The sequence below is a fragment of the Pongo abelii genome, chromosome 15 (genome assembly GCF_028885655.2).
Source record: "Pongo abelii isolate AG06213 chromosome 15, NHGRI_mPonAbe1-v2.0_pri, whole genome shotgun sequence".
NCBI lineage: Eukaryota > Metazoa > Chordata > Mammalia > Primates > Hominidae > Pongo > Pongo abelii.
In genome coordinates, this window is record NC_072000.2 from 43,224,568 (window position 1) to 43,248,657 (window position 24,090).

General features: G+C 39.5%; 1 long non-coding RNA gene across 1 annotated transcript in view; it reads left to right on the forward strand.

Annotated features, from left to right (window-relative positions):
• LOC129049889 (uncharacterized) overlaps positions 1 to 22,955 on the forward strand; it is a 34,910-nt gene extending 11,955 nt beyond the window's left edge. The window contains exon 2 of the long non-coding RNA XR_008513265.2: positions 6,104 to 22,955. This is a non-coding gene — a long non-coding RNA (uncharacterized LOC129049889). The remainder of the gene's footprint in view (positions 1 to 6,103) is intronic.
• The last annotated feature ends 1,135 nt before the right edge of the window (positions 22,956 to 24,090 follow it).

Sequence of the window (24,090 nt, forward strand, 5' to 3'; positions counted from 1 at the left end):
AATGTATGAAATGACCAGGTGGCAGTTGCAGCTTAAAGTTTAACGGGTTGTGTCCACTGGTGGGACCAGGACCTCTAGATTAATAGAACCTAGCATTGCAGGGATGAGAAATAAAAATCAGAAGTTTATTTATTTATTTATTTATTTGCAATGGAGTCTCGCTTTGTCACCTAGGCTGGAGTGCAATGGCGCAATCTCAGCTTACTGCAGCCTCCGCCTCCTGGGTTCAAGTGATTCTCCTGCCTCAGCCTAATGAGTAGCTGGGATTACAGGTGCTCACCACCATGCCTGGCTAATTTTTTTGTGTTTTTAGTGGAGATGGGGCTTCACATTTTGGCCAGGCTGGTCTTGAACTCCTGACCTCAAGTGATCCGCTCGCTTCGGCCTCCCAAAGTGCTGGGATTACAAGCATGAGCCACAGCGCCTGGCCAATTTATTTATTTTTAATTTCTCATTTATTTTTAATTTGGATAGGAGAACCTTATTTCTCACAAAGGGTTGCAGCCTACAGGGTGGCCATTCTGACAGGCTAGGAAGCATAGCCTCTGGCCAGAAGCCATAAACAGATACTTCAAGGGAGGGGCAAAGAGCAGGAATTTATGCTGAGCAGGATGGCCAAATATACATATTTAATAAGTTATAGGAGGAGTCATGAGTATTTATGAAAGGAGAAACATGTGCATGCACAATTGAGCTTCATACTCCTTCATGGGTCCCATGTACAAAAAATGGCAGTGTCAGCATGATCTGAGGGTAGAATTGTTGGTCCTCTGATGCCAAAAGGTGAAGCAGAGGACATTAAAACCCTTATGTACATTCTTCGTAGATTGGCCAGAACCGCTACATGGTCATTGGTCTCTTATCAGGTGAAAAGGAGGGGAAGCATCAGGCTGTTGGTTGATATCAGTGGTGTAGTCTTTTGAAAGGGCTGGTTTCTGCTAAGCCCTTAGGGAAGAAAGGCTAATTATGGTTAGCAAGGTAGGGAGTATAATGAGATGTGTCTGACCTCTCCATCCCATCAAGACTAAGAACTCAGTTTTCAAGGTTACTCTGGGGTTCCGTTGGCCAAGAAATGGTCTGTTTAATCAATTGACGGGGCTTAGAATTTTATTTTTAGTTTACATTCTCTCCCTTTTGGCCAAGACCTGCCAGACTTTTCTTTTGTCCCATATCATTGCTGGGGTGATGTGGCTGCCTGCTCCAGGTCCATCCTGTCCCTCAGTGGGACCCTTGTGGCAGAGGGACTTAGAGCCAAAAGACTTACAGCCAACTAAACATTTTATGTCAGATGAGAATGGAGGTGGGCAGGTAACCATCAACACTTAAAACCTTTTAAGCAACATAAGAGCCAAAAACCAAAGCCAAAAAGTAAGGTTATAAAAGTGACTTATCAGTTCTATGCATTGAGCTACTACAATCTTGGTGTTAGTTACAGACTTGTAGCCGTTAGCTGTATAAAACATAAGCATTTTGCTGAAACCATTTTAAGCTAAGGAATTTAGAGATTTTGTTGTTCTGCAATGCCTTTTGCAATCTCTTAAGTAACTTATCTTAAGGTGGCTGAAAAATTTCTTATTATATCATTATTTGTGTGAACCCCGTAACTGGGAACAACTATACTGAGAAGGCTTTGTCACCAGGTGTCTTGATATTCTCTTAGTAATTCTCATTTAATTCTGTGGAAAGCAGGAAATTCTTTATGGTTGGGATGGATGGAAAGGGACCACAAGGTGGCTCAGGAGGAAAAGTCTCTCAAAAATTTGCCAGCTCTTTAGGCAATCTGTGCGCGTGTCCTTGATTTGGAGAGTCTGAACTAATTCTGTCCCTCAAAACTGGCCCTTACAATCTCACACACCCACCTTTTCCTCCATAGTCCCTGGGCCTAGAGGGAGGGTGCATCTATTGTTTTAGCAGCAAGGCAATGGCAATGAAAAAAAGATCGGGTCCAGTAAGATTGCAAATGAGGGACATTCACAGCCTTTGAAGAATCATCTCTGGTTTTTACAATATCATGATTCTGGTTTTCTCAGAAGAAGTAAAACAGTGAGAGATAAATAACATTAATAATTTGACAACCAAAAGAGAATGTGTATGTCAGAATAGAAAAAGGAACCTATTCTGTTAGGGAGACAACTAAAAACATCATGCAGAAATTAATTTTAATTGAGACAAAAGATTTAGGAAAAAGTTACTCTGTAGGTTGGAGACACAAATTTTATTTTAGACCAGCAGACTATTAGAAATGCTGGTACAAAACTCAAGGAAGGAGTCAGAATTAAAGAAAAACACATAGTTGTGTCATAATCCTACCCATTTTATAACTGAGAAGTATGGGAGAAAAGATTGTTGTCACCTCTCTAATATACCCATTATAATCTTCAACCTGCTGAGTACTGGGGGATTAGGATCATGGGGGAACAAACAGATAAACAACAGCTAACACAAGAAAATGGATTTAATCAGGTTTAAAGCTTAGTCTTATGTAAGAATTTAAATATTTCGTTTCAATAATGCTCAGTGTCTTGGAATAATTGCTCAGGGTCTCAGCTTCTCTCCCTAAGACAACGTCTGAGTATGTGGTGCTGGGGTGGCTTCTATGATGTTACGGCTTAAGGAAGGCAGGATTCCCAGATTTGCATATTATCCCAAGGCTCCTCTGGTTGCCATGGTGATGTCCTTTGTTTGCTGGCTGCTGCTGCTCTCTCTCAGCATTTGGATTGCTTCTCCCACAGTTTGGTCAGAGCCTAGTGATGCTGCTGGTTGACAAAGCCTCTGGTATTGGGGAGCCCTCTGGATATGAGCTGGAGTCAGCTCAGGCTGGGTGGCTCACTCTGAGCCTCCATCTTCACTTCCATACAGAAGTCGCACCTGGCAAGCTCCCTAGCAAGATGCTCTAGGGCTGACGTTTGTCCGCCTTGGGAAAGCTAAACTCATAGGCTCAGGTGCAAAGTTATTTTGATATTTCCTTGGTTATTTGCCTTTTAATTTGTTTGGTATCTATCATTGGCCGCCCTCCTTCCTCTAACACATACACACACTGGAATATAAGCTCATGATAATGGGGATCTTGTAATCCTTGTTCATTGCTGAATCACAAGCTCCAGGAAAAGTACCTGTCACATCATTGGCTAATAATAGACCTCTGTTAAATCAATGAAGGGAGGAAGGACAAAAATAATAGATGAAATCCCTAAGGAAGAACATGTCAAGTGAGAACAAGATGAGGACTAAAGTGTCTAGTACATCTTCTACTTTCTATTTTAGAGGCAGAATGCAAAAGAGGCTCTAGGGAAGGAAAGTGAGAGCTATTCAAGAGAAGTGTGCAGAGGTTGGGAGTGTAAAAGTGGGGCAAGCATGCATCAGTAGAAAGAGGTGATCACTGTTGCACAAAGCTTCAGAAGTTGAGCAGGAGTAACGGAATTGGCAGCTTGAAGGTTATTGGTAATTTCAGGGAAAGTGGTACCAAGACATGAACCTGGGAAATTCAGTTTCGAGGAATTGTGCCATAAAAGGGAGAAGAGAATTTTAGCAGGTGAAGTCTTTTATGAAGATTGAAGTGAAGGGAAGAAGAATTAGGATATGCCACCTGACTCTTCAGAGCAAAAGACTCACGGAGGACTTTTTTTTTTTGCCTCCAAGACAAAAGAGACTTGGTGTATTGGTATGTAGGGAGGAACTGGTGGGGAGGAAAATGAGGAAGACTGAAGAAGAAGATGGTTTATGAATTTACGTCTCAGAACTTGACTGGGAAGGGATGAGATCAGCCTTAGAAAGGAAGATAAGAAAATAAGAATTGATGAAAAATAGGAAATCTGAAGCAAATGGGAGGAAAATAGAAGAATTCACATCCGATTTTGCTTAGTACAAGAGGTGTCCAGCTTATTGGCTACGAATATGTGTGTGCAGACCCCTGTGAAAATTGCATGGTGAAACAGGGCCATGTCACAAGGTGTGACTCCTTACTGCCCACACTTCTTTGACCCTTTATTGACTCAAAGTGAGTGGCCATGCTCCCTGGAGGTTCCTTTAGAGAGAGTGCTTTAAAGAGAGTGCTTTAGACATTCTTGTTTAAATTCAGATAGGAGACTTGGTTAAGGTCTGAGTGTCTTCTCCCTATAGTGTAATCAGTTTCTAAAGAGAGGCCTGGGTGCCTTAGGGTTCCCCAGAATCAATATGAGGATCTCAAATCTCAAACTCAACCCTGTTCATGATTCTGGATTATGTAAGTGATATGAATAATTTCATTACTACAAATCTCAGGATTCTTTGTCCCTCAGCAATGCTGACTCATTATTAAATAAATAAAATTTATTTATGCTAAATTTTCCTCTTAGTTGGTCCTCTTAAGAATATCTTGTTTTAGATTATCTTATGGTAATTAAGAGTTTATGAATTATATGCTAATGGGAAAATCTAATTTCACATATCTTCTTTATTCTGATTTCATCTATACGAATTTTGTAAAATGTAAAATTGGGCAAGGTAAAAGCCACTCCATAGACAAGGAATTACATAATGTGTATATTTGGAATTGAAATGTTTATTTAAAATTTTTTTATTAATAAAAGTTTATATAAAGTGATGTTTGCTTTGTTTGTACTTTTTGATTGATCATCAATCATTTATTCATTTATTATATATTTATTAGTCATCTATGTGCAGGTTCTGTTCCAGGTGCTAGGAATATAAATGCAGAAAAGATATAGTCCCTGAATCTTAGGAGTTTATGGTTTAGTTATGGGAGAGAGTATAATCAAGTAATCAACTAAGTACAATGGATAGTGTATGTGCCCAAAAGAGGGAGTTGTCAATTCTGGTTAAGAAGGATGGCGAACCGCTATAAAGGAAGGTTTTACTGTTGAAATGGTGTCTGAATTCTGAAGGGCTACAAGTTATCTTCATTAAGATTATTATTAGAGGATAAAATTTTGCGGGCAAAGAACTCATCTTATGCAAATTTGTGTTACCATACAAGGGAAGAATTTGTCAGTAAATAAAAGATAAAGGCTTCCAAAGAATCACAAAGTTTAAAATTATAATAAAAGGTATTTTTTACCAATACCAGTAGGTGGCAGTGTAACCTCATTAAAAAAAGACCGATGTAAGGATGAAAATGACTTTCCTGATTTTCCAGTCCTGATAATGAGGGTCTTCTGGGTTAAAAATGGATAAGAAAAAGTGGTTTTGAAATTTTTTTCTCTGCAGGCCAGCTTTTCCTTGAATAAGCTGCTGTCTCATTCCTCCCCTGCTTCTCATTCATCCTGAAAGAGCTACATAAAATTGACTTGGACACCTCCCCTTCCAAGGCCTGTGGGAGTCAGAAGCCCTTCTCAAGATTTCTGCACAGCACTGACCCAGAAACAAAACTGAGCTCCCTGCTTGATGTCCACTAAAAGCCCATTCACATAAAACATTCATGATTTTAAGTGCCTTTAGTGAAGATTTGAGGAAAGGATAGCAGCAGAGTGTATATAGCAGCAACAAAACAACCTCTAATGGATCAGGCAGCCTCTCTTGTCTCAAAATGTTCCTTGGCCACCCACCACTATGGAATTTTACTGAATTCCTTTTTGTCAGCCTTTCTCTATCTAGTTGGCTCCTCTTTTTCCCTGCTCAGCCCTGTAATTTCAATTTTTTTCTCTCTTCTCCATTCCTTCTTCGCTCTACCTCTTTCTCCTTTTCTTTACCTCCCTTTTCCCTCGTCTTCCCTCCCTCTTCCTCTTTCTTTCTCCCCTCCAAACCCACCAATGCGCTCTGTGGTAGTGAGCCCTTCACTTAACAAAATCCCTCCTCTTTCTCCTCCTCCTCCCCACCATTGCCAAAAGTCAGCAGTGCCAGTTTATTACCCTGAAACAGAAAGCACGACAGTAATTTCAGTGTAATAAAAATGCTTTAAAAAACACTTCCCTGCAGATTTTTTTTGAATTAAGAAAATTGTGGTTGTTGGAGGTTTTTGCTAAGCAGGGTATTAATGAGTTTGTTAATATTCTCTACTCCATCCATCCATCTTCCATTTGCCTAGAAAATAAATCCCAGTTACTATCTGACTATCAGTATTTACCTTATTTGCCATTGATGTTGTTTTTGTTTGTTTTTCCTTTAGGGTTTGTCTTGGTTCATTTTATGCTGCTGTAACAGAACACCAGAGACTGAGAAATTTATAAGGAATAGAAGTTTATTTGCCTCATGGTTCTGGAGGCTGGGAAGTCCAAGATCAAGGGGCTGCATAGATTGAAGTCCTTTTTGCTGACTCATAACATGGAAAGAGAGTGCACTGCATAGAAGAAAGGAGGCCAAACTCATTCTTTTATCATGAGCCTACTCCTGAAATAACTCACTCTCAAGATAATGGCATTAACCCATTCATGAAGGCAGAACACTCATGATGTAATCACCTCTTAAAGGTCCTATTTCCTAACACTGTTGCATTGGGGATTAAGCTTTCAACACATGAATATTGGGGGACACATTCAAACCATAGCAAGGGTTCTTTGTCTGTGTGACTCGGTGTGGTTCAGCAAATTGCGATTGGTCTGCTATAGTGGACTTTCCCCTCACCTCCCAAATGTTTATTATGAAAAATTTCAATTTAAAGAAAGGTGGAAGGAATTGTTGAAAGAATATGTCATCTAGTTTCTACTGTTGTTAACATTGTGTCATATTTGCCTTTTCATCCATCCAACCACCCATCCATCTAGCCACCTTATAATTACTATTATTACTTATTATTACTATTATTTTTAAAGACACCTCTATTAAAGCAACCATCTTATTTTTTGATTTTATTTATTTTCATAGTTGCAGACATTAGTATACTTTACTCCTAGACATTTTAGCGTGAACATAATTAACTGGAGTATAATACTTGTTTTCAATTTCTTTTTATTTTTGAGGTAAAATTTACATACAGTGAAATCCAAATCTTAAGTGTACCACTAGATAAATTTTGATAAATGCATTATGCCTGGGCTTCACACAGCCTTTTCAATATATAGAAAATTTCCAGATAATTTATTTTGTTGTTTTTTTCACACACTAAGTTCTAGACTTTTCCAGGTCCGAGGGAACTATTGGGGGGAAAGTACTTGTTGTAGTAAAAAAGATTTTAGGTGTGTTTGTTTTTAAGGTGCAGAAACACATCACAGATGAAGGTCTGCGTCTGTGCTTTTTGTTATTGTTCCAGTTTGATCTCAGTGACATTACAAGCAAGCAGAAACACTCAGACATGAAATGGCCAGTGCCTGTGAGTTAAGAGCAGGAACTAGGTCTATTTTTTTGATATGTATCTCAACTACCTGGAATACTTTATACTTTTGGCACTCAATGAATATTTGTTGTTGCCAGACGATCTGTCACAAAAATTTACTGGGTCTATTTTATGGCTATTGTTTGTTCACCTTGAAAATAATCATGGGATCATAGAAGTCAAAGTCATGGAGAGCAGCACACAGGTTTCTCAGCTGTTGATCAATTCTTTACAGTAAAGCAGGGTTAAATGTAGAAGGTATGATACTGAGAGCTTCTCAAAGGTATAGAGGTGAATAGAGGAAAAAGAGCAGATAAATTCAGACAGAATGTCATTAAGGTCCTAGCAGAAAAAAGACCTGAATTCTGAGTTCTCTTATGCTTTCTACTGGAGTTCCGACTCTGTGCTTGCCCTTTCCAGGGCCTGCAGGTGCATGAAGATGGGTGGTTACTATTCCTAGAAAATGTTTATGTAGAAAAATACTGATACATGCTGATATGGTTTGACTGTGTCCCCACCCAAATCTCATCTTGAATGGAACATATTGCAAAGTGGTAGCATGATATTTTACTAAACTAAGTTACTGTAAGACATTCAGAGATATTTTTAAATGGTACACCAAATTTCAACACCCGAAATGCTCACTCAAGCTGATTACAAACGATTGCTTGCCATTCTTTGTTTATGAGTGTGATTGCCACCTGCAGTAACTTAAAGACAAGTATTCAGAGTGAAATCTGCCTCTGAATTGCCATCCTGGTCACAAATCTTTTCCTTCCCAAGTGGAAATCTTCTCCAGAAGAAATAATAACAATAGTATTTTGGTTAGTGTTCAGTTGTGGAGAGTAAAACTCACTCTAGCTAGTTTAAGCAGTAAGATGTTAATCACGGAGCATTAAATGGCTCACAGATTTTAGGTTGAGTGTACAGGAATGGTTCCCAAAGCCACATTGGCTGTCAAGGGATTATGCCTTTGCCACTGTCAGAAAGCCATGGTATAAGAAAGATACCATCACAGCTGTTAACTCTAGAGCCTCTGCTATCAGTGGAAAATGGCCTACCAAGTTAGGAAACCTTTGCTGCACCTGCTTTCCCAGGCTGTGCCACTGCAGTTCTAAGGTACATCAACAAAATTGGATTCTAGACTCTAGGCTGAGTGTCATTCCTGGACACTCAACCTAGAAGTTTAACATCTGATTGTAGGAACTTAAATCTAGAATCCTAGGTGCAAGAGATTGGGAAATGGTGCAAGGGATTTAGTCCCATTATATTGAAGTTAGAATGCATGCTTACTGGCCAGTGTTTACTAGAAATATCTAACATTTGTCAAGAACCTGTACGTGAGTCACGGTGATTACTTCTTCACATGAATCATCTGAGTCTTACAACCACCCAATTAGGTAGTTACGTCCTATTAGTGAGATACTATTGTTATAGCTACTTTTACAGATGAGGAATCTGCTGGTAGGAAAAGTTATTTTCTCAAGTTCGGGTCACAGAACAGAACATGGTGAAATTGGCATTTGAACCTAAGTGTGTTTGACTCTAAATTCTGGAATCTGGTCTCTTAACAATCATACTATACTGTTTCTACTTTCTTTACTAATTAAGTGAAAAGAAAATTAGTTTTAAAAGTATTTGGATATCATCAATCATCAAGACACTGTGCTAAGATCATACATAATTTTTTTTTTTTTTGAGACAAGAGTCTTGCCTGTCACCCAACCTGAAGTGCAGTGGCATGATCTCGGCTCACTGCAGACTCCGCATCCTGGGTTCAAGCAATTCTCCTGCCTCAGTCCCCAAGTAACTGGGATTACAGGTGTGTGCCACCACGCCTGGCTAATTTTTGTATTTTTAGTAGAGATGGGGTTTCACCATGTTGGCCAGACTGGTCTTGAACTCCTGACCTTGTGATCTGCCTGCCTTGGCCTCCCAAAGTGCTGGGGTTACACGCATGAGGATAGCTTTAATCTAGAGGTAAACTATAGGCACAATTATTATACAAGGTATGAAGTAAATGTCATAAGAGAGTATAGACAAAATGCTTTTGGAATTATTTGGAGAGATTTACTCAGAGAATTCAGGAAGAAGTTTAGCTAACACTGGGCTTTGAAGGGTAAATGGTTTTTGAACATTCAGAAAATGAAGAAGGTTAGTTGTATCAGGCAGTTGTCATGCTGCTAATAAAGACGTACATGAGACTCAGTAATTTATAAAGAAAAGAGGTTTAAATGACTCACAGTTCAGCATGTCTTGGGGAGGCCTCATGAAACTTACAATCATGGCAGAAGAGGAAGCAAACACATCCTTCTTCACATGGCGGCAGCAAGGAAAAGTGCAGAGCTGATATGATTTGGCTGTGTCCCCACCCAGATCTCATCTTGAATTCCCATGTGTTGTGGGAGGGACCCAGTGGGAGGTGATTGAATGATGGGGGCAGGTATTTCCCATGCTGTTCTCATGATAGTGAATAAGTCTCATGAGATCTTATGGTTCTGCAAGGGGGAGTTTCCCTGCACAATCTCTCTCTCTTTGCCTGCTGCCATCCATGTAAGATGTGACTTGCTCCTCTTTGCCTTCCACCATGATTGTGAGGCTTCCCCAGCCACGTGGAATTGTGAGTTCTCTGTTAAACCTCTTTCCTTTGTAAATTGCCCAGTCTCAGGTATGTTTTTATCAGCAAAATGAAATGAGCTAATACAGTAAATTGGTACCAGTAGCATGGGGTGCTGCTGAAAAGATACCTGAAAATGTGCAGGCGACTTTGGAACTGTGTAATGGGCAGGGATTGGAACAGTTTGGAGGGCTCAGAAGAAGACAGGAAAATGTGGGACAGTTTGGAACTTCCTAGAGACTTTTTGAATGGCTTTGCCCAAAATGCTGATAGTGATATGGAAAATAAAGTCCAGGCTGAGGTGGCCTCAGATGGAGATGAGGAACTTGGGAACTGGAGCAGAGGTGACTCTTGTTATATTTCAGCAAAGAGACTGGCAGCATTTTGCCCCTGCCTTAGAGGTTTGTGGAACTTTGAACTTGAGAGATGATTTAGGGTATCTGGCGGAAGAAATTTCCAAGCAGCAAAGCATTCAAGATGTAACTAGGATGCGGTTAAAGGCATTCAGTTTTATAAGGGAAGCAGAGCATACAAGTTTGGAAAATTTGCAGCCTGACAATGTGATAGAAAAGAAAATCCCATTTTCTGAGGAAAAATCCAAGCTGGCTGCAGAAATTTGCATATGTAATAAGGAGCTGAATGTTAATCCCCAAGACAATGGGGAAAATGTCTCCAGGGCATGTCAGAGGTCTTCATGGCAGCCCTTCCCATTACAGGCCTAGAGGCCTAGGAGGAAAAGTCGTTTTGTGGTCTGGGCCCAGGGTCCCATGCTGTGTGCAGCCTAGGGACTTGGTGCCCTGTGTCCCAGCCACTCTAGCTGTGGCTGGAAGGGGCCAATGTAGAGCTCAGGCCTTGGCTTCAGAGGGTGCAAGTCTGAAGCCTTGGCAGCTTCCATGTGGTGTTGAGCCTGCCAGTGCACAGAAATCAAGAAATGGGGTTTGGAAACCTCTTCCTAGATTTCAGAGGATGTATGGAAATGCTTGGATGTCCAGGCAGAAGTTTGCCACCGGGGCAGGGCCCTCATGAAGAACCTCTGCTAGGGCAGTGCAGAAGGAAAATGTCAGGTGGGAGCCCCCACACATAGTCCCCACTGGGGCACCATGTAGTGGAGCTGTGAGAAGAAAGTCACCATCCTGCAGACCCCAGAATGGTAGATCCACTGACAGCATGCACTGTGTGCCTGGAAAAGCTGCAAACACTCAACACCAGCCCGTGAAAGCAGCAGGGAGTGGGGCTGAACCCTGCAAAACCACAGGGGTGGAGCTGCCCATGACCATAGGAACCCACCTCTTACATCAGCATGCCCTGGGTGTGAGATATGGAGTCAAAGGAGATCATTTTGGATCTTTAAGGTTTGACTGCCCTGCTGGATTTTGGACTTTCATGGGGCCTGTAATCCCTTTGTTTTGGCCAATTTCTGCCCTTTGGAATGGCTGTATTTATCCATTGCCTGTACCCCTATTGTATCTAGGAAGTAACTAACTTGCTTTTGATTTTACAGGCTCATAGGCAGAAGGGACTTGCCTTGTTTCAGATGAGACTGGACAGTGGACTTTCGAGTTAATGCTGAAATGAGTTAAGACTTTGGGCGACTGTTGGGAAGGCATGATTGGTTTTGAAATATGAGGACATGAGATTTGGAATGGACCAGGGGCAGGATGATATGGTTTGACTCTGTGTCCCCACCCAAATCTCATCTTGAATTCCCATGTGTTGTGGGAGGGACCTGGTGGGAGGCAATTGAATCATGGGGGCAGGTCTTTCCTGTGCTGTTCTCATGGTAGTGAATAAGTCTCACAAGATCTGATGGTTCCATAAGGAGGAGTTTCCCTGCACAAGCGCCCTCTCTTTGCCTGCTGCCATCCATGTAAGACGTGACTTGCTCTTCCTTGTCTTCCACCATGATTGTGAGGGTTCCCCAGCCACATGGAACTGTAAGTCCAATTAAACCTCTTTCTTTTGTAAATTGCCCATTCTCAGGTATGTCTTTATTAGCAGCAAGAAAACAGACTAATACAAGAGTGAAGGAGGGGAAAGCCCCTTATAAAACTATCAGATCTTGTGAGAACTCACTATCACTAGAACAGCCTGGAGGTCACCATCCCCATTATTCATTTACCTCCCACCAAGTCCTCCTGTGACATGTGGGGATTATGTGAACTCAGGTTCAAGATGAGATTTGGGTGAGGACAGAGCTAAACCATATCAGTAGTTAATAGTCATGGAAGCTGGAAATCTTGAAGCATGTGTGGACTAATTACACATTTTCCAATTTGGTTAGCACGAACAGCAAATAAAATGGAGCAGAGAAAATATGGCTGAAAAGGCTTTGAATGCTAAGTCATTTGGAATTCCTTTTGTAGATTGTCAGGAACCCTGAAGCTCCTTGAGCAGAGGGGTTACGTGAGAGCTCTGTTATATGAAGATATTAGGATCTTTTGGATAATCTGGAGTTGGAGGACTAGAGATCAAATTAGATTGGAGCTACACCTTTACAAAAAATTAAAAAAAATTAGCAGGCATGGTGATGTGCACCTGTAGTCCAAGCTACTTGGGAGGCTGAGGTGGGAGGATCACTTGAGCCTGGGCAGTTGAGGCTGCAGTGAACCATGATGGTGCCACTGTACCCCAGCCTGGGTGACAGAGAGCCTGTCTCAAAAAAAAAAATTGGAAGCTGATATAATGGCTTTTGAGAACTGACAGACAGATACTCTAATTTGATGACAGTGGAAGCGAGATGAACTGGGTATTAGAATAAAGAGAGCTGGACTTAGCAGCTCTTAACAACTAATTGGATGTTGATAGCAAGGAAGAGAGAAGAGTCAGATTATTCTGAGGGTTTCCTTCCTGGGTCATGAGAACAATGGTTTCATTAATAAAAGTGTATAAGGGCATAAGAAGTGCATAAGTTCTTAAGAAGAATATACTTACATGGGAAATTAATGAGTTAGATTCTGGATTTTTCAAGTGAAAACACTGGTGTGACAACCCAAGAGACATGGCCAACAAATTTGGAAATGTGGAATGGGAGATCAAAAGAGAAGTCAGACTAGAAGCATAAGATTTTAAATTTATCTGCATATAGCAGTTCTCAAGATAGCTGCACTTCAGTAGCACCTGGAGAGCTTTGAAAAATACATGCGCTGGACCCCAGAGATTCTGATTTAATTGGTAAGCCTAAACATTTTGATTTAATCAGTTTGGTCGGTGATGCAGATTTAATTAGTATAGGGTAAGGACCTGGTATTTTTATAGTTTGTAAAGCTCCCCAGATGATTCTAATGTACAACCATGTTTGATAACTACTGACAGAGGTAATTCATGAGCCATGAGGTTGGGCAGGATTTGAAAAGGATAGTATAAAAAGAGAGAAAAGAAAGTTAATGGTAGAGCCCTTTATAGCATTTATGTTCAATGAGTAGAAAGAGAAGTCAGACAATAGGCAAAGAGGTAGAAAATAAACCGGGAAAAGAGCCAGAGAGTTGAGAGGAGTCAGCAATGCCACATGCCACAGAGAGCAGAGGAGACTTCTATGAAAGGGTTTAATAGAGGCAGGGGGTGGCATTGGAGGACATGTTATAATTTGCTTTGTACGTGCTTGTTCACTGTTCTCTCCTGGTTAAGTTACAAATTCATAATTAAAAGGAAGAAGCTGAGAGATGAAAAGCTGAGAAAGTGGTTAGACAGGCAGGTTTACTGGGGTAAGCTTTGAGATGAGTGAAATGATTTCAGAACTTAGTTGGAGTTTTGGAATCCAGGATTTCAGAAATGTAGCAAACATGCATGAAGACAATCCAGTGGGCATAGTTCTGAGAGAGGAGTGCTGTAGTGGCCAAACATGTTTTAGGAGTCTAGGTCAGACAACTGTGAGGTTACAATTCAGTGGATCTTCACATGTATGATTAAATCAGCTATGATGTGACAAGACTTGTAGTATAAAGGAGAATGCTGAACCAGATGCCTGAAGTCTTTTTTTTAACTGCTTATTTTAAAAATTGGCACATTGCAAGTGTATATGTTTATAGGGTACAATTTGATGTTTCAATACATATCTGTATATGAATCATGTTGTATAATTATCCCATCAGGATAGTTAATGTGTCCTTCACTTCATGCATTTGTTTGTGGTGAGACCATTCAAAAACGTCTCCTCTAGCTATTTTGTGATATACAATATTTTGCTGTTAACCCTAGTCACCGTACTGTGCAATGGAACACCAGAATTTATTCCTCCAATCTAATTGTAACTTTGTACCTGTTGATTAACCTCTCCCCATCTTTCTCTTCTCCCTTCCCTCCCTTCCCTCCCCAGTTTCTGGTAACCATTGATCTACTCTCTGCTGCTATAAAATCAACATGTGAATTTTTTCAGATTCCATGTCTAAGTGAGATCATACGGTATTTACCTTTCTGTATCTGGCTTATTTCACTTAACATGATGTCATCTAGATTCGTCACAGATTACATCACATTGATGTTGTTGCAAATAACAGGATTTTATTCTTTTTTATGGCTGAAGAGTATTCCAATGTGCATATATACCACATTTTCTGCATTCATCCATTGTTGGACATGTAAGTTGATTCCATATCTTGGCCATTGGAACTAGCGCTGCAATAAACATGGGGATGTATATATGTCTTCATTATACTGATCTCATTTACTTTGTGTATATACCCAATAGCGAAATTACTTGATTAGATAGTTGTTCTATTTTTAATTTTTTGAGGAACCTCCATATAGTTTTTTTATAATGGCTGTATTAGCTTACAATCCCACCAACAGTGTGTAAGTATTCCCCTTTTTTCACATCCTTATCAACACTTGTTTTCTTTGTATTTTTGATAATAGCCATTCTGACTGGCATGAGGTTGCACCTCATTGTGGTTTTGATTTGCATTTTCCTGATAATTAGAGATGTTGCACATTTTTTCATACACCTGTTGGGCATTTTTGGTGTTCTTTTGAGAAATGTCTACTCAGGTCATTTGCTCATTTTTAAATCAGATTTTTTTTTGCTATTGAGTTATAGAAGTTTTTAAAAATATAATCTGGGCATTAACTCCTTGTCAGATATATAGTTTGCAAATATTTTCTCCTATTCTGTAGGTTTTCTTTTCTCTCTGTTGTTTACATTGCTGTGAAAAAGCTTTTCATATTGCTGTAATCCCATTTGTCTGTTTTTGCTTTTGTTGTCTGCACTTTTGAAGTCTTATTTCAAAAAAGTTATTACCCAGCCCCATGTTGTGAGGTGTTTCCTCTATGTTTTATTCTATTTTATAGTTTCAGATTTTACATTTAAATCTTAATCCATTTTGATTTGGTTTTTGTATGTGGTGCAAGGGAGAGGTCTAGTCTCATTCTTCTGTATGTAGATATCCACTTTTCCCAGCACCATTTATTGAAGAGTTTTTTTACTTTTTAATTTTAGGTTCAGGGGGTGCAGGTGTAGGTTTGTTATACAGGTATATTGTGTGATGCTGAGGTTTGAAATTCCAATGATCCCATGACCCAAGCGGCAAATACAATACCTGATAGGTAGTTTTCAACACTTGCCCCTCCCTCTTTTCTCTCTTTTTTTTGGAATTCCTAGTGTCTGTTGTTCCTGTCTTTGTTCCATTTGTACCCAGTATTTAGCTTCCACTTATGATAATATGTGGAATTTGGGTTTCTGTTCCTGCGTTAATTTGCCCATGACAGTGGCCTTCAGTTGCATCCATGTTACTTCAAAGGACATGATTTCATTCTGTTTTTATGTCTGTGTAGTATTCTATGCTGCATAAGTACCACATTTTCTTTATCCAGTCCACCATTAACAGGTGCCTGGGTTGATTTCATGTCTTTGCTATTGTGAATAGTGCTGCACTAAACATGTGAATATTCGCATGTATCTTTTTGGTATTAATAGAATGATTTATTTTTCTTTGGGTGTATACCCAGTAATAGGATTGTTGGGTTGAATGATAATTTTATTTTCAGTTCTTTGAGAAATCTGCAAACTGCTTTTCACAGGGGCTGAAGTAGTTTACATTCCCACCAATGGTGTATAAGCATTCCCTTTTCTCTGCAACCTCACTGTTATCTATTGTTTTTTGACTTTTTATGAATAGCCATTCTGGCTGGTATTAGATGGTATCTCACTGTAGTTTTGATTTGCATTTCTCTAATGACTAGGGATGCTGAGCATTTTTTTGTATGTTTCTTGGCTGCTTGTATGTCTTCTTTTGAGCAGTGTCTGTTCATATCCTTTGCCCATTTTTTTTTTTGAGACAAGGCCTTGCTCTGTTGCCTAGGCTGGAGTGCAGTGGCATGATCACAACTCACTGCAGCCTCGACCTCTGGGGCTCAAGCAATCCTCCTACCTTAGCCTCTTGAGTAGCTGGGACCACAGGTATACGTAAACACACCCAGCTAATTTTTAATTTTTTGGTGGAGGCGAGGTCTCATTTTATTGCCCAGGCTGGTCTTGAACTCCTGGGCTCAAGGAACTCACCCACCTCTGCCTCCCAAATTGCTGGGATTACAGCTGTGAGCCACCATGCCCGGCCTGCCCAATTTTAATGGGGTTATTTGACTTTTGCTTGTTGATTTGTTTAGTTCCTTATAGATTCTGGGCACTAGTCCTTTGTTGGATGTATAGTTTGTACATATTTTCTCCCATTCTGTAGGCTGTGTGTTTACTCTGTTGATAGTTTCTTCTGTTGTGCAGAAGCTCGTTAGTTAAGTAGGTCTCACTTGTCAATTTTTGCTTTTGTTGCACTTACTTTTGAGGACTTCATCATAAATTCTTTGCTTGGGCCAATGTCTGGAAGAGTATTTCTTAGGTTTTCTTTTAGGATTTTCATAATTTGAAGTCTTACATTTAAGTCTTTAATCCATCTTAGTTGATTTTTGCATATGGTGAAAGGTAGAGGTCCAGTTTCATTCTTCTGCATATGGTTAGCCACTTTTTGCAGCACCATTTATTGAATAGGGTGTCCTTTCTCCATTGCTTATTTTTGTTGACTTTGTCAAAGATCAGATGGATATAGGTGTGCAGCTTTATTTCAGGGGTCTGTATCCTATTACATTGGTCTATGTGTCTGTTTTTGTATCAGTATCATGTTGTTTTGTTTACTGTAGCCTTGTAGTATAATTTGAAGTTGGGTAATGTGATGCTTCCAGCTTTGTTCTTTTTGCTTAGTATCATTTTGACTATTCGGGCTCCTTTTTGTTCAGTATGAATTTTAGAATAGTTATAATTCTGTGAAAAATGACATTGGTAATTTCATAGGAATAGCATTGAATTTGTAGATTGCATTGAGCAGTATGGCCATTTTAATGATACTGATTCTTCCAATCCATGTATGTGGAATGTTTTTCCATGTGTTTGTGTCATCCCTGATTTCTTACAGCAGTGTTTTGTAGTTCTTATTGCAGCAATCTTTAACCTCTTTGGGTAGATGTATTTCTAGGTATTTTTTTCTTTTCAACTGTTGTGAATGGGAGTGTGTTTTTGATTTGGGCAAAAGAGCAAGACTCCGTATCCCCTCCCAGAAAAAAAGAAAAAAAAAAGAAAAAAGAAAAAAATGCTACTGACTTTTATACATTGATTTTGCATTCTGAAACTTTGCTGAAGTTGTTTATCAGGTCTAGGAGTCTTTTGGCAGAACCTTTGGGTTTTTAAGGTGTAGAATGCTATCATCAGTGAAGAGAGACAATTTGACTTCCTTTTTTTCTATTTGGATAACTTTTGTTTTTGTCTCCTGATGATTGCTTTGGCTAGGACTTCCAGTACTATGTTGAATACAAGTAGTGAGGTTGACATCCTTGTTTTTTTCCAGTTCTTAGATGCCTCCAACTTTGCCTATTCAGTATGATGTTGGCCATGGGTTTGTCAGAGGTGGCACTTATTATTTTTAGCTATGTTCCTTTGATGCCTAGTTTATTGAGGAATTTTATCATGAAGGGATATTAGAGTTTATCAAAATCTTTTACTGCATCTATTGAGAGTTAGGGAGGAGTCTCTCCTTGAATTTTTGGAATGTTTCAATAGGATTGGTACCAGCCCTTCTTTGTATATGTGGTAAAATTTGGCTGTGAATCCATCTGGTCCAAGGCTTTTTTTTGGTTGGTAGGTCTTTTTATTACTGATTCAGTTTCATTACTCATTATTGGTATGTTCAGGATTTCTGTTTCTTCCTGCTTCAGTCGTAGGAGGTTTTGTGTTTTCAGGAATTTATCCATTTCCTCTAGATTTTTCTAATCTGTATGCATAGCAATGTTCATAGTAGACTCTGGGGGCCTTTTATGTGTCTGTGGAATCAGTTGTAATGTCACCCTTTGTCATTTCTGATTGTGCTTACTTGGATAATCTTTTTTTCTTGGTTAATCTAGGTAGCCATGTATCACTCTTGTTTATCCTTTCAAAGAACTAATTTTTTACTTCATTGATTCTTTGGATGGTTTTTGGATCTCAATTTCATTTAGTTCTGCTCTGATTTTAGTTATTTCTTTTCTTCACCTCCAAGATTTCAGTTTGGTCATTTTAATATCATTCTTTTTAATGTCTATCTCTTTGTTGAATTTCTCATTCAGATTATGAATGTTTTCTTAGTTTCATTAAATTGTTTGTGTTCTCTTGTATCTCACTGAATTTCCTTAAGATCATTATTTTGAACTTCTTTTCAGGCATTTCATAAATGTCCTTTCCTTCGGAGCCTGTTACTAGAGACTGTGTTCCTTTGGGGGTGTCATGTCCTTACTTTTTCTTATTTCTTGTGTCCGTTTGTTGATATCTGCACATCTAATAGAATAGGGATTTTTTTTTTTTTTTTTTTTTTTTTTAGTTTTATGGAGTAGCTTTCGTAGGAAGAGATCTTTTTCCTGTAGATGCATCTAGAGTATTAATTGGGTATGGTGTGTTGGCTTTATTTCTGGTGAACTCAGTAACATGGTCCCCATGCAGTTTCTTCAGCTATTATTCTCATCAGTGATGTCTGTGATTGCTTCAGTGACCTAGGCTGTGGGAGTTTTGATGGTATTTACACAGGTTTGCTGGGAGCAGGGGCACTGGTCTGGTTGTCAGCCTGGGTACATGCAGTCACAGAGGGCTGACAGGCTATCTGGTGGGCTTTCTGCAGAGGCAGAGCTGCCGCTGGACTGGAAGTTGGGGTGAGTGTGGGTGTGGTGGTGCCAGGTGGCCCTGCAGTGGTGTATCCACAAAAGCAGGGATACCACAGGACTAGCTGTCAGGCTGGGCATGGGCACGTATGGGCTTAGTGATCTAGTCAGCTTTGCAGCCCAGGTGTATGTGAAGTGGCTGACCAGCTGTTCAGTGGCTTCCTTACTGTATAGGTTTGCCTGTTTCCTGGGGGGGTAGTGTGCCATGTAGGTTCAGATGCCAGGGTCTCAGTTGTTATGTGGCCTAGGCTTCACACAGCTGGGGTCATAGTGCTGCAGGCATCCAGATGAACTTGGTAGAATGATGGCGAGTCTCAGAGACAGTGAGATTCTGTCACAGAGATAGAGACTGGCTCTTAGTGCAGGGCACACTCTAGCTGTGGGTCCAGTGTCAACAAGGCATTGAGCATAGCAGCTTACATTGTTGAGGTGGGAGATGCTCAAGGTAGGCTTTTCTGAGGCAATGCAGCTAAGCAAACTCCTGATTACTCTCCAAACTGAATTTGGAGCTTTTGAGGACTGGAGGACTCTCCTGTAGCAAGGACTGGCATTTGTGGTGGTAATGGGCACCACTGCATATCTCCATCATACTTCTTCCCTGTAAGAAGTTCCCCCTGACTTCAAGCTGATCTTGGGAGACAATGTGACAAAGTCAGGATGCCTTTCTCACCTCTCTATGGTGCTCTCCTGTGCTTCTATTCTCCACAGGGATATTGCTGCTCCCCTGGTGTCTGCTAGCATACTTCCTCAGTCACTTTAGTTGACATATAGTTGTTTATTTATTGTTTTGGTCCCTTTATGTGGGAGAAAAGTCAGATCTACTTGGCAGCCTTGATGATGTCACTACCTGGGATGCATGGAGTCTTACTGATTTTGAGGGAGTGGTTTGGAGGTTGGTAATCATGGTAATGTGGATGGAAAGAGAATAGTGGTTATATATAGACATGAGAGTTTCAAAGGAGAGGGCATTGTCGAGGGATATTTTTTAAAATCTGAAAATCACAGTATGGACTGAGAGTGGTAGCCCAGCATTTCCTTCTCTGGTTACGTGGATTCAAAGGTGAGTGAAAGCATGCTTTCTTTCTCTCAGCATCTTTGTTACTTCACTTCTTGAATATGTTTCTCTTTGTTAGAATTAGGTTCAGAATAACAATTTCCTTATTGGTTACTCTGTTTTCTGAGAAGTGGACAAAGAAACAGGAATATTTCAGATCATCTGCTATGTAAGAATCAAATGAGATTGTATATTTCAGAGTGTTTTAAAAAGAGCAAAGTATTCCAAATATCTTTATTCCTATTAATCACATTAAAAATGGAATGAGAACTGAACTACCCATAAAGTTTCACAAATGATGCCATTATTTTATAGATGAGTAAAATTTTAATTAAAAAAACCCAACATTGTATAAATTATTAAGTTATTAAGTTCTTAAGCCCTTTTATACTTGGTCCTGTGATCCTGGGGTGGTGACTCTGTGGACCTCATTTTGACTTTATAAGCTGCTTTCTGTGGGCTATGCCAGTAGGGGGTATAAAAGGGAGACTGGTAGGCCGGATGAGAAAGGAGGGACTTGATTCTTTCCATGGTTTTGCAGCTTTCTTTCTGCCTTCTGTCTGTTCCTGTGAGCATCAGTCCTGCAACACTTCTTTACCAGGCAGCTAAAATTCCCTCCTATATATATATATTTTTGAGACTGAGTCTCCTCTGTAGCTCAAACTGGAGTGCAGTGGTGTGATCTTGGCTCACTGCAACCTCTGCCTCCTGGGTTCAGACAATTCTTGTGTCTCAGCCTCCTGAGTAGCTGGGATTACAGGCATGGGGCACCACACTTGGCTAATTTTTTGTAGAGACAGGATTTTGCCATGTTGGCAAGGCTAGTCTTGAACTCCTGGCCTCAAGTGGTCCACCAGTCTTGGCCTCCCAAAGTGCTGGGATTGTAGACATGAGCCACTGTCCCTGGTCTCCTCCTATAGTTTATCTAAAGCTAGTATGCAAATTTTCCAACACCTGAAGAAAAAAATTTATCATATGCAATCCCCTTTGTTCCCAACATGTGCATCAGGCAAGTGGCATCTCTTCTTCAGAGGTTTGGGTCCCCATGGGATCCTTCTTCCACATTTCTAAGTTTTAACAACCTCTTCCCTTGTTTCCCCAACTCTATGAGTGGTACCTATTTCTGTAAAGTTGCTCTCTCTATGATTTCTTAGGGGGTCTCTTTTGTCCTCCAGTTTTCAGTTCTTTGTATTAAATTCTCTCTGTCCAAATGGCTGATACTGTTTCTGCCTTTTTATTGAACCCAGACTAATAGAATTGTCATAATAATTTGTTAATTAGCAAGACAATTTAGGGTCATATCTTAACTGTACATTCTGTCTAGTATTTACTATTTAGTTTATACTGTTATCATAATACTTAGTGAATAATGATGACATATACTAAAAATTAATTAAAACACAGATATTATCTATAATAATAAAAACCAGGTTTAACACTATGAAAAACTTACTACATTGCCTTTATTTTTATCATTTTATTTCATACTGGTGAAAACTTCATCAGAACCTCACCAACCTGTGGTGAGCCATTTAGGAACTACCTACTTAATAAAAAGGATTAGGCTTTATGTTAAAATCTTTCACTTCAGCCAAGAATAGCAAGTTTAGAAATTTAATGGACATTTCTGAGCTCCAAATCAATCCAGATTAATTTACTGAATTTACTTTTGAAAGATAGAATATAAATGCCCATCATAAAAATTCAGTTTGAGGTGGTTAATTTGAAAATTTTTGAGATCAGTGTTGTTCTTTTAGTATCTTTCTTCCCTATGGAACTTTTAAATTTAAGATAGAAATCTTCAGTTTAGAAATCAGGGGAAAATGGTGAATAGGAGGCAGGACTAACTTGCAGCTGCCACTTGGATAGACAAACAAGGTGTGGAAATTCACATCATGAACTTTTGTTCCAAGAACTAACACAGGAACATAGCAGAAAAACTGAAAGAATTCACAAACCCTTTGAAAGAAGCAGATTGCTGCTGCAAACTCCATGAGACAGCTGAAAAATTTTGAGTTCCCAAAGTGTGAGAAGGTGAAAGTCAGTCTTTGTCCAGACACCCTCACTGGGGAGCCTGAAAATCCAGATCACGAGAGAAGGATTTAACTTTACCTAGAGCTGAAATGAATGTAGAGAGCTGAGCGAAATATAAAAGTAGAAGAAGCAGTGGGAAGAGCCCTGTAAGCATTCCCAGTCCCCAGAAAAGCCCAGGGAAGCCATTTCTGACTTTATCTCACAAGGGTCCTTGAGGAGGACTGCCAGTGGAATTTGGGGAGTGCCATAGGGAGAAATAAACTTTCAGCTGAATGTTGTAATGATTTCAGCGGAGTGCAAATTTTCCAGGGCAGAATCTCAGGGTTGGGAAGGTGAATGGAAAGTGCAGGTATGAGCAAAGACACTATGGTGGAGGAGGGGGTGAAGCCTGAAAGTGCTGGTTGTTCTCTCAGTGAGGAGACTTGTAGCCTGGGGCAAGTTCTTAGCCCTGCTCACTGGTTGCCTGGATATAAAACTCGATGCTGTTGGGGGAGCATGGTGGGCATGAGATTGGTCTGTTTAGCTGCATGGGAGAGGGGTGAGGCCTGTCACTGCTGGCTTTCCCCCACTTCCCTGGTGACCTAATATCCAAATTCTACAAGAAACTAAAACAAATCAGCAAGAAAAAAACAATCCCCTCAAAAAGTGGGCTAAAGACATTAATAGACAGTTCTCAAAAGAAGATACTTAAATGGCCAACAAACATATAAAAAATTGTCAACATCACTAATTATCAGGAAATGCAAATTAAAACCACATTGTGATACCACCTTACTTCTGCAAGAATGGCCATAATAAAAACATAAAAAAAAAAAAAGATGTTGAAATGGATGTTGTGAAAAGGGAACACTTTTACATTGTTAGTGGGAATGTAAGCTAGTACAACCACTATGGAAAACAGTGAGGAGATTCCTTATAGAACTAAAAGTAAATCTACCATTTGACGCAGCAGTTTTACTACTATCTACCCAGAGCAAAAGAAGTCATTATATGAGAAAGATACTTGCACATGCATGTTTATAGCAGCACAGTCTGCAGTTGCAAAAATATGGAACCAGATCAAATGCCTATCAATCAATGAATATATAAAGAAAATGTGGTATATATATACTATATGGTATATATGTATTCCGTGGAATATTACTCAGCCATAAAAAGGAACAAAATAATGGAATGTATAAAGAAAATGTGATTTTATTTATATATATATATATATATACACACACACACACATTACACACACACACTCTAACACCATGGAATACTACTCAGTCATAAAAAAGAACAAAATAGTGGCATTCACGGCAACCTGGATGGAATTGGAGAGTGTTATTCTAAGTGAAGTAGCTCCAGAATGCAAAACCAAACATCATATGTCCTCACTCTTGAGTGGGATTTAAGTTCTGAGCACACAAAGGCATAAGAATGATACAGTGGACTTTGGGGATTTACTAGAGATTTATTAGGATTTATTAGAGAAGTAAAGAAACGAAAGAATGAGCTGCTTAACTCAAAGCCAAAATGCATTTACTATTTACCAAAGAATCCAGTTAAAAGTAGTATTTAAAGAATAAATTCCCTGAAGGTGTAACAACCTAAGATTTTATTCTCAGATGAGTTTTAATCCATTTTTTTTCCACGTTCCACTTTCTGGTAATTTCAAATCATCCTTTCTTCATTCAGTTTCTTCCTCCCTCTTTTTTTCTTCCATTGGGGTATTTTCTTGAAGAAACCGTAGCCAATTCTGGTTAGTATAAGTCAAAACATAAACTTATTAATAGAATACAGAGATAATTAACAGAATTGAATGTTGAAATAGATGTTGTGAAAAGGGAACACTTTCACATTGTTGGTGGCAATGTAAGCTAGTACAACCACTATGGAAAATAGTGAGGAGATTCCTTATAGAACTAAAAGTAGTTCTACCATTTGATCCATCCAGGAGAAAGTGTTGGAGGGTGGTGAGGGATGAAAAAA